Genomic DNA, 11,879 nt, shown 5'->3' with positions numbered 1-11,879 from the left:
AGTCATAAGGGTCAATTTTTTGAAATTGAGATTTATACATCATCTGAAAGCTGAATAAATAAGCTTTCCATTGATGTATGGATCATTTGAAATGATGTATTTGTTAGGATAGGACAATATTTGGCTCGAGATACAACTATTTGAAAATCTGGAATCTGAGGGTGCAAAAAAAATCAAAATATTGAGAAAATCGCCTTTAAAGTTGTCCAAATGACAGTTTTAATATATTTACAGTAGGAAATTTCCAAAATATCTTCATGGAACATGATCTTTATTTAATATATATATATAATATAAATGATTTTTGATCAATAATTTTGACCCATACAATGTATTTTTGGCTATTGCTACAAATATATAAATATGCAACTTATGACTGGTTTTGTGGTCCAGGGTCACATATAGTTATTTATTTATTAGCAATAGGCCTGAACAATGCCGACATAGCCATTGCCAGGAGGGGACAGACAAACATTTACTTCTTCAATTTCAGGCACAAAATAAATTGTAAACCCTTTAAACTGAAATCAAACCAAATTTGATTTTTGCTCAATCAAACTAACAAACATAGTGCGATTGTAGCTAAGCTTCGTACAGTACATTAATCGGAATAAGCTACTCGTGACACCGTTGTGTCATGTATATTTGGTGAAATATTACTGATACTTATTCTTTTACGCTAAGAATACCGTATTCCGATCTGATAACCATTTTCCCAAATAATATTCAGCAGTCATGTGATATGGGAATCATGTCAACTGTTCAGAATCAGAACTAGCGGAGCAGGTTCACGGGTCTGCTTTTCAATCAACAAGGTCTGAATTTATTGGCGAATCAGTTTGATTCATTCCCCAGACAGCAACATAGTGTCGGCCCACATCTGGTCCGCATGGATTTCAAACGGGCCAGATCTGGGCCAACACTATGTTGCTGTCTGGGTTGGACAGTTCATTGTCGCACTGAATCATTTGCCGCGGTTTCTTACACCAAAATAGTAAGGGATAGTTTCTAAGACCGAAAACAAAAAGAGCACTGAATGAGGTGAATATTTACCTATCCATTTTAGGAAACAAAACTTACAAACATCTTCTATCATTTGTCAGCTTTTAATTGAGGGAGCAGGTTGTGAACAACTTCATACAGCAGGTAAAGACAAGTTAGCCGTAACTGTATCATAGAAGAGTATCAAAATATGGGGACACATTTTTCAGGAAACGTGCCCCAGTACTGATGAAAGGTTTTGTTTTTGGGCTCTGATATACTGTATGAATTTCAGAGTAGACCAAATCCCATTGTGTATTAAATTGCGTTTCAATCCTTAATGCCCCATTTTGCAAATTTAATAGGTGAGCTAATATCTAATACCGTTGCTGACACAGACCGTACAGTTCTTGCTTTGTGTGCATGCATGACTTGCTTGTATTAAGCAATATCCACATCTAAAATTATGCTCTGCCCACATGGTTTTATTTTTCTGGGAATCAACCCACAAACATATTTCCTGTGTTCCACTGTGCTTTTTGTCTGGGGTGTGATTCAGTGCTCAACATGCGCCCACCTGCTCTGATGTCTCTGTATTACTCAACCTCTGCTCCTGGGCCATAGTGCAGATGCCTCAATGAAAGGGTGTGCTGGGGTCCGAAGGGATGTTATGTTAGGATCAGAGCTGATTCTGTTCTCTGACCTTGAATGTGTAACGGGTCAGAACTACACATCTGGGCAGGCCGGGGTCACAACGTGTGTCATTTTCATGTTGGACTGTAGTTACATTCTCAGATTATGTAATCAAAGGTTGGGTAAGAGCTCTTGTTGAAAAGATTTAAAATCCACATAGTATAAAATGTACCAGAAAAGCATCCCCCTGGAAATCTGGGGTGGTTCGTGTTTTCTTTCCAAGAATGTTTCCCTCAGGCCACTACATAAACATTCAGTGACTGCAAACTGAAAACTATTAGTCATTACTATCAGTGTAATTTCCATGTCATTTCCACCTGCACACGCATTGTTTAGTGACAGCTTGTTCAATTACATCTCATTGGTCATCGGGAAGCGTGTCTGGAGAGGCTGCAGGTTAGTGGATGTCATGACTTTGGAATGAAGTTCAGTTGGGAATGATCCCTGTAATCAGACCAGCTACAGGGCTCGGACAAGGTAAAACCTGTTCCTCTCTTCCTCTGCTCACCCCATCCTGGTCCACCCTCTTTTTTGGTAGTAATGGTGATCTCTTCATGGCTGAATCCTTTTGTCTGATTCTTAGTATTTTTTAGTCTCTTGCCAGCAATAGCGGGCAGTGTTGAGCAGTACTGTGTGATGTCTTCTGCATCAGTGGTCACACTCTCTGAGTGAGTGATTCTTTACTAATCCATCTGCAAATGCCTTCATTTTCATTTGTGCTCATTTTTAGTGGAGTATGGAGTGTAAAATTTAAAATGTAAAATCAGTTCACCACATTATAGATATGTTCCACTAATATCTGACAACCAGAAAGTGTCCTTTTTGTCTTCATTTACTTTTTTCTTTTTGTCTTTATTTTCTTTATTGTCTTCATTGTCTTTGTTTTTATCATTTGAGGTTTATCAAACATCTTTTTATGAAATGTTTTTCTTGGTAAGTGTGTTTGTGCTAAATTTTCTATACCAAATTGTTGACGGCAGCCATTTACTTCCATAGTATTTTTTTCATACTATGGAAGTCAATAGCTACCGTCAACTGTTTGGTTACCAACATTCTTCAAAATATCTTCTTTTGTGTTTAACAGAGCTGAGAGAAATTCATACAGGTTTGGAACAAATGATGACTGAATTTTCATTTTTTGGTGAACTATCCCTTTAAATGACCAATTAGTCTTTTAAGGACGCTTAAAGTGTGCAGGTCAGACATATTATGGTAATGTAATGAGTTTAAATAACAAAAACTCTGAATAAACCGGAGTAAATATGTGAAGTAAATATGTTTTCCCATCCACAGATTGTTGGTGGTTGCCAGGGTGTTGTTATGCACTTGCTTAGATGTTCAGAACGGTTGTTGGCACATTACTTTGTGATTGCAAGAGCAGTTTCTAGGTTTTTACATACTTGACCAAGCCAAGTGACCTTTCAAATTTTGTCATTTTTTAAAGAAATTCAAACAATAAATACCACTTTGTGGCTCTTTAATGTGTTGTGACATTTTATTTCAACCGTGGAAAGACATCAGTACACACCATTTCAAAGTCCACTGAAGTTACTCTGCTGTCTGATTTATTTGTCGGACAAAACGGTGGATTCTGCATTATGATTGGTCAGATCGCCTGTCAATCAAGCTCCCTGCAAAGGGTCAATTAGTATTTTTTTTTTAGTATTTTTACAATTCTGTAAAAGGTTCTCACCAGACTCATCCACTCAATACATTTATATAATTTACAGTAATTGAATCAAATGTTGTAATTTGTGGAAATCAGTAATATGAGATGCACGAGACATTAGAGGACCTATGAAATTAATTTACCATTTCTCAGTAGACAGAACAGCTCAGCTTCAGCTGAGATAATAGTGACAGGAGTCTCAGTCCAGGGGGTGGATGAGGTCTTCATTCGGCTCTTATCCTCTGGCCTTGAGAAGGTTATGGGATATTAGTGAGCTCACAGGTGGCAGCTGTAGCACAGACAGTCCCTTCACTGCCAGCATTCTCACTTCCACCTCTTTTCCTGGTGTCAACATACGTCTGGTGTGAAAGTCTCGCCCTCAAAATTCCCTCAAATTCTTCCAAGCATGAGGCTCGGAATGAAGGGAATGATGTGTTATTAAACAAACAGCCGATCATCCTCTCTCTTACAGCTTCAAGGCAGCTTGTTGAGTCTGTCGAGGGAAATGCATGAAGGTTTTCTCAATTCTGAGGTGGAATTCAAGGTGAACCATCACAAGCTGTTAGAGCGGTTAGAAACATTGCTGTTACATAGATGAATGACAGAGAAAATATTCAATCCTGTATTGAACACTAGATTTACATTTTCTAATTAAATGTGATTTGTCCATAAGTCAAAATAGCCCTTTATTTTATTAATATATTGATAATGGTATAGGCCACCCATAATCATAGGCCAGCATGTCTGTGTTGCAGATCTTATTCTGTCCTGATTCTAATGAAATCATTAAAGAATCACATTTTAGGCTGAGTGCTTGTATTTGGGGGGTTCAGGTGGAGCTCAGTATGTAATGACAGTTTTGATTGTTGTCTGGGGGTTTGGGGGCCTGAGCATCTGCTCAGGAGACTTTAAAGAGTATCTCTATTGATTTCCTTTCACTCCAATTAACAGGACAGTTTGTATAGTGCAATAGAGCTTGTACACAATGTCCATTTGTGCTCCCTCAGTAGGTCCTCCTTGAAGATGACAAAATCAAAATGTACATTTATCGCACAGTTTGAGCATTACATTTTCATAAGGCAGACAGCTGATTAAATCAGGAGCTTTTCTTCATGGTGTATATTTCCCTTAAATGAAATTCAGTTCTTTGTTTAGAATCTACCTCTATTCAAATCAAATACTTGAAAGGAATTTCAAACTCATGAAGGTAGAATATGCATATATCTACTGTAATTTATCCATAGATCACTATAACTTTCCTCTAGAATTGATCCTCTGTCAGTCAGCTGCTCTGAAACTCAACTAGGTTTCTAATGAAGATTTTAGTGGAAGAAGCTCAATATGGACTCTCAGCCTTGTTTTACACACTCGTGGCCAAAAAAAAGTGAACACATTTATTTCCTCAGTAAGCAAAAAGGTCATGTCTAAATGTCACTTGTAATGTTCGCAGTTTCTTTTCTGCTTTTTAATAATATCACTTGTCAGTTCATCAGATGACTCATATGAACAATGTTACAATAGTTCAAGTTGTCTAAGCTGTCCAGACAGTCCAAGTTAGCTAAGTAATTAGCCTCATTTGCTTGCAGATGCATAGAGTAATTGTCTTAATTAGTCGTTTTTAGTTTGTTTGTTTTTATTTATTTTTTGGTTTATCAGTAAAAGCAGTCTTAAAATGAGAAAAAATGACTTAAGCAAAAATTGTGTAAGAAAATAAGTTTGTTTTTAGAAATTACATCTTTTACTTATGCATATTTTACTTATCCTATTGAAAACAGTTTATTTTGTTTCACTGGAAATAGATTTAGGACCATGGCTCTGTAATGGACAAATGAGACTAATGCACAATGGATTGTTCATTATTTGTAAGTAATTTAAAATTGACAAAATTGGACAATTTCTTCACATTGCTATTATATCCTTAGGACATGTCCTGCTAAGTCAAGCTGTCTCAGGTCCAGGTATGCTGTGATGATGGTCCCTCCCAGAAATGCCATGACCCTGACACCCCTTACGAAGGTATGTGCCTACAGGACATCACTGTCCATTCCACATAATAGACCATCAACTTGTGTTTGAGTCATACTTAACACATTAGTACACTGTATGTAAAAAAATAATGATACATTTCTACCTTACATTTAACCCTTGTATTATGTTTGATTTCTGGGTACGATTTTGATGGAGCAGGTCAAATTGACCCTAATTGCCTTCAATGCAATTCCCTAAATATCAAATTATTAAAAACAAGAAGGAATCAGGTATGAACAGAACATTTTTAATATCTGTATTTGTCACACAGTGCAAACAATGAATATCAAAAAGTATGATTTTTAAAAATGTGTTGAACCACATTTTTTAATCCCTTAACTGTTGAATTTCTTCACTGATAAAATAGATAACATCAGAAATGCAATAACAAATTTAAATTCTACAGCATCTAGTACTTCAGCTTCATTCATCGCACCCAAAGAAAAATTGCAGTACTTTACAAATATAGGACAGGAAGAGCTAAATAAACCTATCACTGCATCTAAACCAACAACATGCCTATTAGATGCTGTACTATCTAAATTCCTGCAAGATTTGTTACCTGTAGCAGAAGAACCGCTTCTCAATATTATTAACTCGTCGTTATCTTTAGGTCACGTCCCAAAACCATTCAAGCTGGCGGTTATTAAGCCTCTTATTAAGAAACCACAACTAGATCCTAATGTCTAAAATTTTAGAAAAAGTTGTGTCTGTTCAATTGTGCTCCTTCTTGCAAAAAAATCTCTATGAAGAATTTCAGTCAGGTTTCAGGCCCCACAATAGCACAGAAACTGCACTTGTTAAAATTACACATGACTTGCTTCTTGCATCAGACCAAGGCTGCATCTCATTGCTAGTTTTACTTGATCTTAGTGCTGCGTTCGACACTATAGATCATGACATACTCATAGATCGATTACAAAACTATACCCCAATTTTACAGTCTCTGCACTGGCTACCTATTAAGTTCTGTATCAGTTACAAAATATTATATTAGCCTTCCTGATAACATTCAGGGTTCAGACACACTCTCTCTGTTTAAATCTAGATTAAAGACACATCTCTTTGGCCAAGCATTCAAATAATGCTTCTCATAATCTTGTACTGCAGTTATATCTGATCAAATGCACATTATTATTCTTTAGTTTTGGTTAAACAAATAAATTTTGCTTGGTTGGAACAGCAGCTACGCTAATTATATCTCTATTTGTTTCTCTGTTTCTGCCATGGGATTGACATCCCGTGGTAACTAGGAATTACGCAAGCTTCAGTCTGGATCCAGCCCTTACAAAGACCTGAGATGACCGAACACCTGAGAAGAGATGATGCCAACCCCTCAGAGGACCTCAGATGATTCCAACCCTGAAACAACATGAACAAATTTTGCTACAAGTTTGATTGCAACATATAATCATTGCTGTTAATAGCGTTCATCGTTTGTTTGATTACGTCCTTAACTGAATTTTACCATACATTTCTGCCATATGTACATCAATTTGACAGTCATCACTGATAAGCTACCACTAAATTTATTGTAGAAACTTATTTTTCTGTAAAGCTGCTTTGCAACGATTTGTATCGTGAAAAGCACTATACAAATAAACTTGAATTGAATTGAATTTTATTTAAATATTAGCTCACTTTTACCACTTTTAGTCTGAGAAAGTCTTTTTCAGCACTGAAAACAATGAGAAAAAGCTAATTTTTTCCCTTTCCAGGGTAGTAAAACACCACCATAATAACATATACCAAAGAAATATATTTAATTTGGGTCTGTACAGTTGCCTTGAAACAAAAAATAGTGGATCAAATTGACCCGCGAACATCAAAATTGTCAGAAAATTATTTGTGTGCACTTCAAAACACATCAGTGTATCTTCACTTTGCATGCATGTTCATGGCCCTAAATGAGAAAAGTCACAAAATATCAAGAATAAAATCACAGATTAACTGGTATTTCCGACAGCTCAAAAATCAAAATGGGTCAAATTGACCCGGAACATAATACAAGGGTTAAATTTGTTATAATGTTGCCATAGCAAAGTCCTATATTAGGACTAGCTTTATAATTTAACATCTGCTTTCATTTTTTCCAGGATTATTCAAAGGTTCTCTTGTGTGGTGAAGCTCTCAGGAGGAATCCAGGATTTATCAAAGTAAGTTGTTGCCTCCCACCTCGCAACTCTGACATTGTTGTGTCTTTGTCTTGGCTCTCTCCTCTCTATTGTTTTCCCCTGTTGCTTTATTTTTCATTGAGCATGGTGATAACGCTTCTGAGGAATTCTGAAGGTTTGGGCTGGGAAGGTCATGTGAAAACTTGTCCTGGTGGGTCTGCTGCTGTGGAAGGAGAGTACTGAACATTGGTCATACTGACTACATTTAAGTTCATTTCAATGTATTATTTCAGTATTAGCGTATGATTCGCGGAGGCTGCATTCCCAAATATACATTATATGGTGTGTAAATGTATATAATATGCAGTAGATGCAGCAAGAACATGTCTAAGCTGCAATAGTACTGAAGTAAAGGGTCAGAGGTTTGTAGTGAAGGGTTATGGTCATTGTAGAGTGGACTGTTATCAGCAGAGAAGAAACCATTTCTGAGTGTACTGCTTATATATCCTTACCACTTTCAGCATATAAGGGAAGAAATGGTATTTGACGTGGATTTGATGCCTGATGATTTAAAGAGCTTCGTGTCAGCGGAAATTCTGACTTCCTGCTGGAGTGCAGCTGTCATACCGTAGGTCAAGATTAGACTGACCAGACGCTCCATTTTTTTTTTCCTGAGATGGTCTAGTATTTGAGACTCTTTTACGTGTTCCTACTTATTTGTACTTTATAACAGTACTCATTCTTTTTTATTGTAGGTATTTAAATAATTGCAGTTATTTCATGCACATTTTCATCTGTCAGGTATAAAACACGCAGTCATACTTCACTCTTTTCTCTTGACATTAATCCGTTCAGTGAAATTACATAATCGCACAAGTTAGAAAATGAAGTTTCTGTTCAAAATGTGTAGAGTTCTCCTAAGTATTTTATGTAGTATATCATCTCTCATTTATGTCATAGAACTGCTTTACAAATCTATATGCCTTCTCTTTACCCTAAATAGTGTCATTGAGTTCATTATGTCTGAAGACTTATAAACCACTGTTTATAAATTAGGCCTTATTAAAAACACATACTTTTTAATTTATATAGTTTATTGTTATTTAACAAAATCAGTAAAAATATGAATAGAATATATTATTAAATTATATTATATATAATGTGATAAAATGTATGTACACTACCCTTCAAAAGGCCAGCGAGATTAATAAGTCTCTTATTCTTACCAAGACTGCTGTTATTTGATGCAGTAATAGTGTGAAATATTATTACAATTTAAAATAACGGTTTTCTATTTTTATATGTATTTTAAATGTAATTAATTCTTGTGATTGCAAAGCTGAATTTTCAGCAGCCATTATTCCAGTCTTCAGTGTTATATGATTCAGAAATTGTTCTGTTTTTTTGATTACAGTAGGTGCTCAAGACACATTTCTTATTATTACTGTTGAAAACAGCTGTGCAGCTTAATATTTTTTTCTCAGGATTCTTTGATGAATAGAAAGTTCAAAAGAACAGCATTTACTTTAAATAAAATGTACTTGGAAATAAAAATAGTTGAAAATAAAAATTTACTTGAAAAGGTTTACTTGAAAAAAATACCTGAAATAAAAACAGTTTGTAACTTTATGTCTTTACTCTGACTTTTAATCAGGAATCAGGAATGGGATTTATAAAAACAAACAAAAAATCCTTTCTTGACTTGGCGGAGGTTAATTTAGTTGGTGTGATTCTGTAACTTGTTCCTACTAAATAGGAAGTTTCTCTCTGGAACTTTTCATTCCATCTCCACAGTGACTGTAAACAGGAAACATTGATGCTGTTTATTCCACAGAAGAATGTAGTCCCAGATATAACTAGGCCTAACTGACAATTCCCTCTCTGTGACGGCTCTGGCTCTTCTGAAAACTCATCATGAAACCCTGGCTCTGGCTCTTCATGAAAACTGAATGAGCCGCCCACCCGAGTCCAGAACACAGGGGTCTTCGCATCACTCCCTGTCATCCACCAATATCAAAGTATTCCCTGCTGTGTACAGACACAAACACAACAGAACGGCCAAAAGAACACATACATAAATGTGCTGATATGAGGCCAGAGAGATCATAGCTTTACAGAACTGTGCTTGTGATGTTACATTTATCTCCTCTTTCTTTTCAGTGTCTATAAACTGCTGTTGATATATATAGAATGATTCCTTATAGACATTATCCCCAATAACGAGAGGGGTTAACGTTTAAGAACCTAGGATTGTTCCATCTGCCCCCACAGGTTTTCTTCTTGGCCTTGTAAAAGTGCTCTGTTTTTGTTATTTTGATTCCTCTTGGTATTCTCAGTACTAAAACATGTCACTGAATGTCCAGAAGCAGTTTTAGAGAATATAGAAAAACCATATGAACAAAAAGCATGACTTAACTGGAAGTTTCAACAAAACAAGCAATTCATTCAGCTTAATGGAATATTAGATGTAAGAAAATATTAAAATCTATTAAAGAGTTAGATCAACCAAAAAATGTACTCACCCTCAAGTTGTCCCCTAACTTGCATGAGTTCCTTTCTTCTGTTGAGCACAAAAACAAATATTTTGAAGAATGTTGGTAACCAAACAGCTGACAGTAGCCATTGACTTCAAAGTATTTTTTCAATACAATGGAAGTCAATGGCTACCGTCAACTGTTTGGTTAGATTTTAGTTTGCAAAAATCATGCACTAACCATTTCTAAACAAAGAATGTAATGTTCTTTTACAAATGTAAAAACTTCACATTTCTGCTTTTAAATACTTCAAAAAATGGCCCTATTTTCTTCAATTGTAAGCACCTTATGAGTTTTGTTTGTAAAGAAAACAAAGGGCTAGTTAAAGGGTTAGTTCACCCAAAAATGAAAATTAGGCTGTGTTTTACTCACCCCCGAGGCATCCTAGGTGTATATGACTTTCTTCTTTCAGACGAATCCAGTCGGAGTTATATTAAAAATTGTCCTGGCTATTCCAAGCTCTATCATTGCAGTCAGCGGGTGTTGCAGTGCTTCAGTCCAAAAGAAGTGAAATAAAAAGCGCCCATTCATAAAAAAGTGTCTCACACGGCTCCGGGGGGGGTGAACAAAGGCCTCCTGTAGCAAATCAATGCAGTTTTGTAAGAAAAATAACCATATTAAAATGTAATAATCAATTTAATCTAGCTTGCGCTCACGTTTTCACGAGACTCACTGGTGCATGCGCAACGCTGAACTCATATGTAATCAGCCCGGAGCTGCTTCCGTGTACAACTGTTGGCGCAAGCTAGATTAAAATTATTATTATGTTTTGAATATGGACATTTTTCTTGCAAAAATGCATAGATTTGCTACAGGAGGCCTTTGTTCACTTTCACTTTCAAAGTCCTCTAGGCCAGCATACTTTCTCTGATATTGTCTCATTTATCTAGTGTTTGCACTTCTGAGCACATGAATTAGTCATCAGGTACAGTAAGACCGTCTGAACAATTTATATGGCTGAGGGCAGGGTGGTGTGCTGTGGTGGGGGATGTTTGTGCTGGGGTGACAGGCATTGATCACACACTGATGGACAGCAGGAGATGGGACAGTCCCTGTGGGTCCGTCTGACCACCTGAGTCCCCAACTCTCCAAACCTACTAATATGACTGAATTGTAAAAGCAGCAGCGTTGAGGGAGATGTGGGATTTGTACGCTTTGCTTGCTTTGGCTGAAAAGTGGAGGATTTGTTTTTGTGGTCAATAAGATTCTGCTTTTGTCTCCTCAGGAGACATTTGGCCCTCTGGGAAAGATCTGCGTTTCAGATTTCATCCGGATTTCAGTTGACTTTAAGGGATTTATGTCCACCTACAGAACATTTAAGTTTTGTGATTTTTATTTGGACCAGCTGCAGTGAGAGAATGTTCACAATTAGATTTCCTATCATGAGGATGTTTGGTGGTTTTCTCTTGTTTTTTTTTTAAACAACCTGTTTAAACCAGCCTAAGCTACTTAGTTGATCCAAGCTGGTTTAAGATGGTCTCCCAACCTGAGCCGAGCTGGTATTTAGTTGGTTTAGATGAGCAGTCAACTGCTGATCAGCTGAAAACTGCCAAAACCCCCTTTAAAACTAACCAGTTTACCGACTAAGAGACTAACTAAGACCAGCAAACCAGCTTTGGCTGTTTTAAGATGTCTTTTCATTCACAAATTGGGTGAGTAAACAAGGACAGAATTTTTAACTATCACTATAAATGAGAATGAGAAATGGAGGATGTTAACTTGGTAGAACAAGAACAAGCAAGAGTTCCCACACATACAGTCGACATTAGAAATGGCAGCATGTCTCGGCATGTGTTAATTACAGTCACCATAATACTTTGATCATCAGCCTTGTTGAAGCAATGCAGAAAAATGAAAACA

The sequence above is a fragment of the Sinocyclocheilus anshuiensis genome, unplaced genomic scaffold, assembly GCF_001515605.1.
Source record: "Sinocyclocheilus anshuiensis isolate Anshui unplaced genomic scaffold, SAMN03320099.WGS_v1.1 scaffold253, whole genome shotgun sequence".
Taxonomy (NCBI): Eukaryota; Metazoa; Chordata; class Actinopteri; order Cypriniformes; family Cyprinidae; genus Sinocyclocheilus; species Sinocyclocheilus anshuiensis.
Note: the sequence above shows the minus strand (reverse complement) of the source record.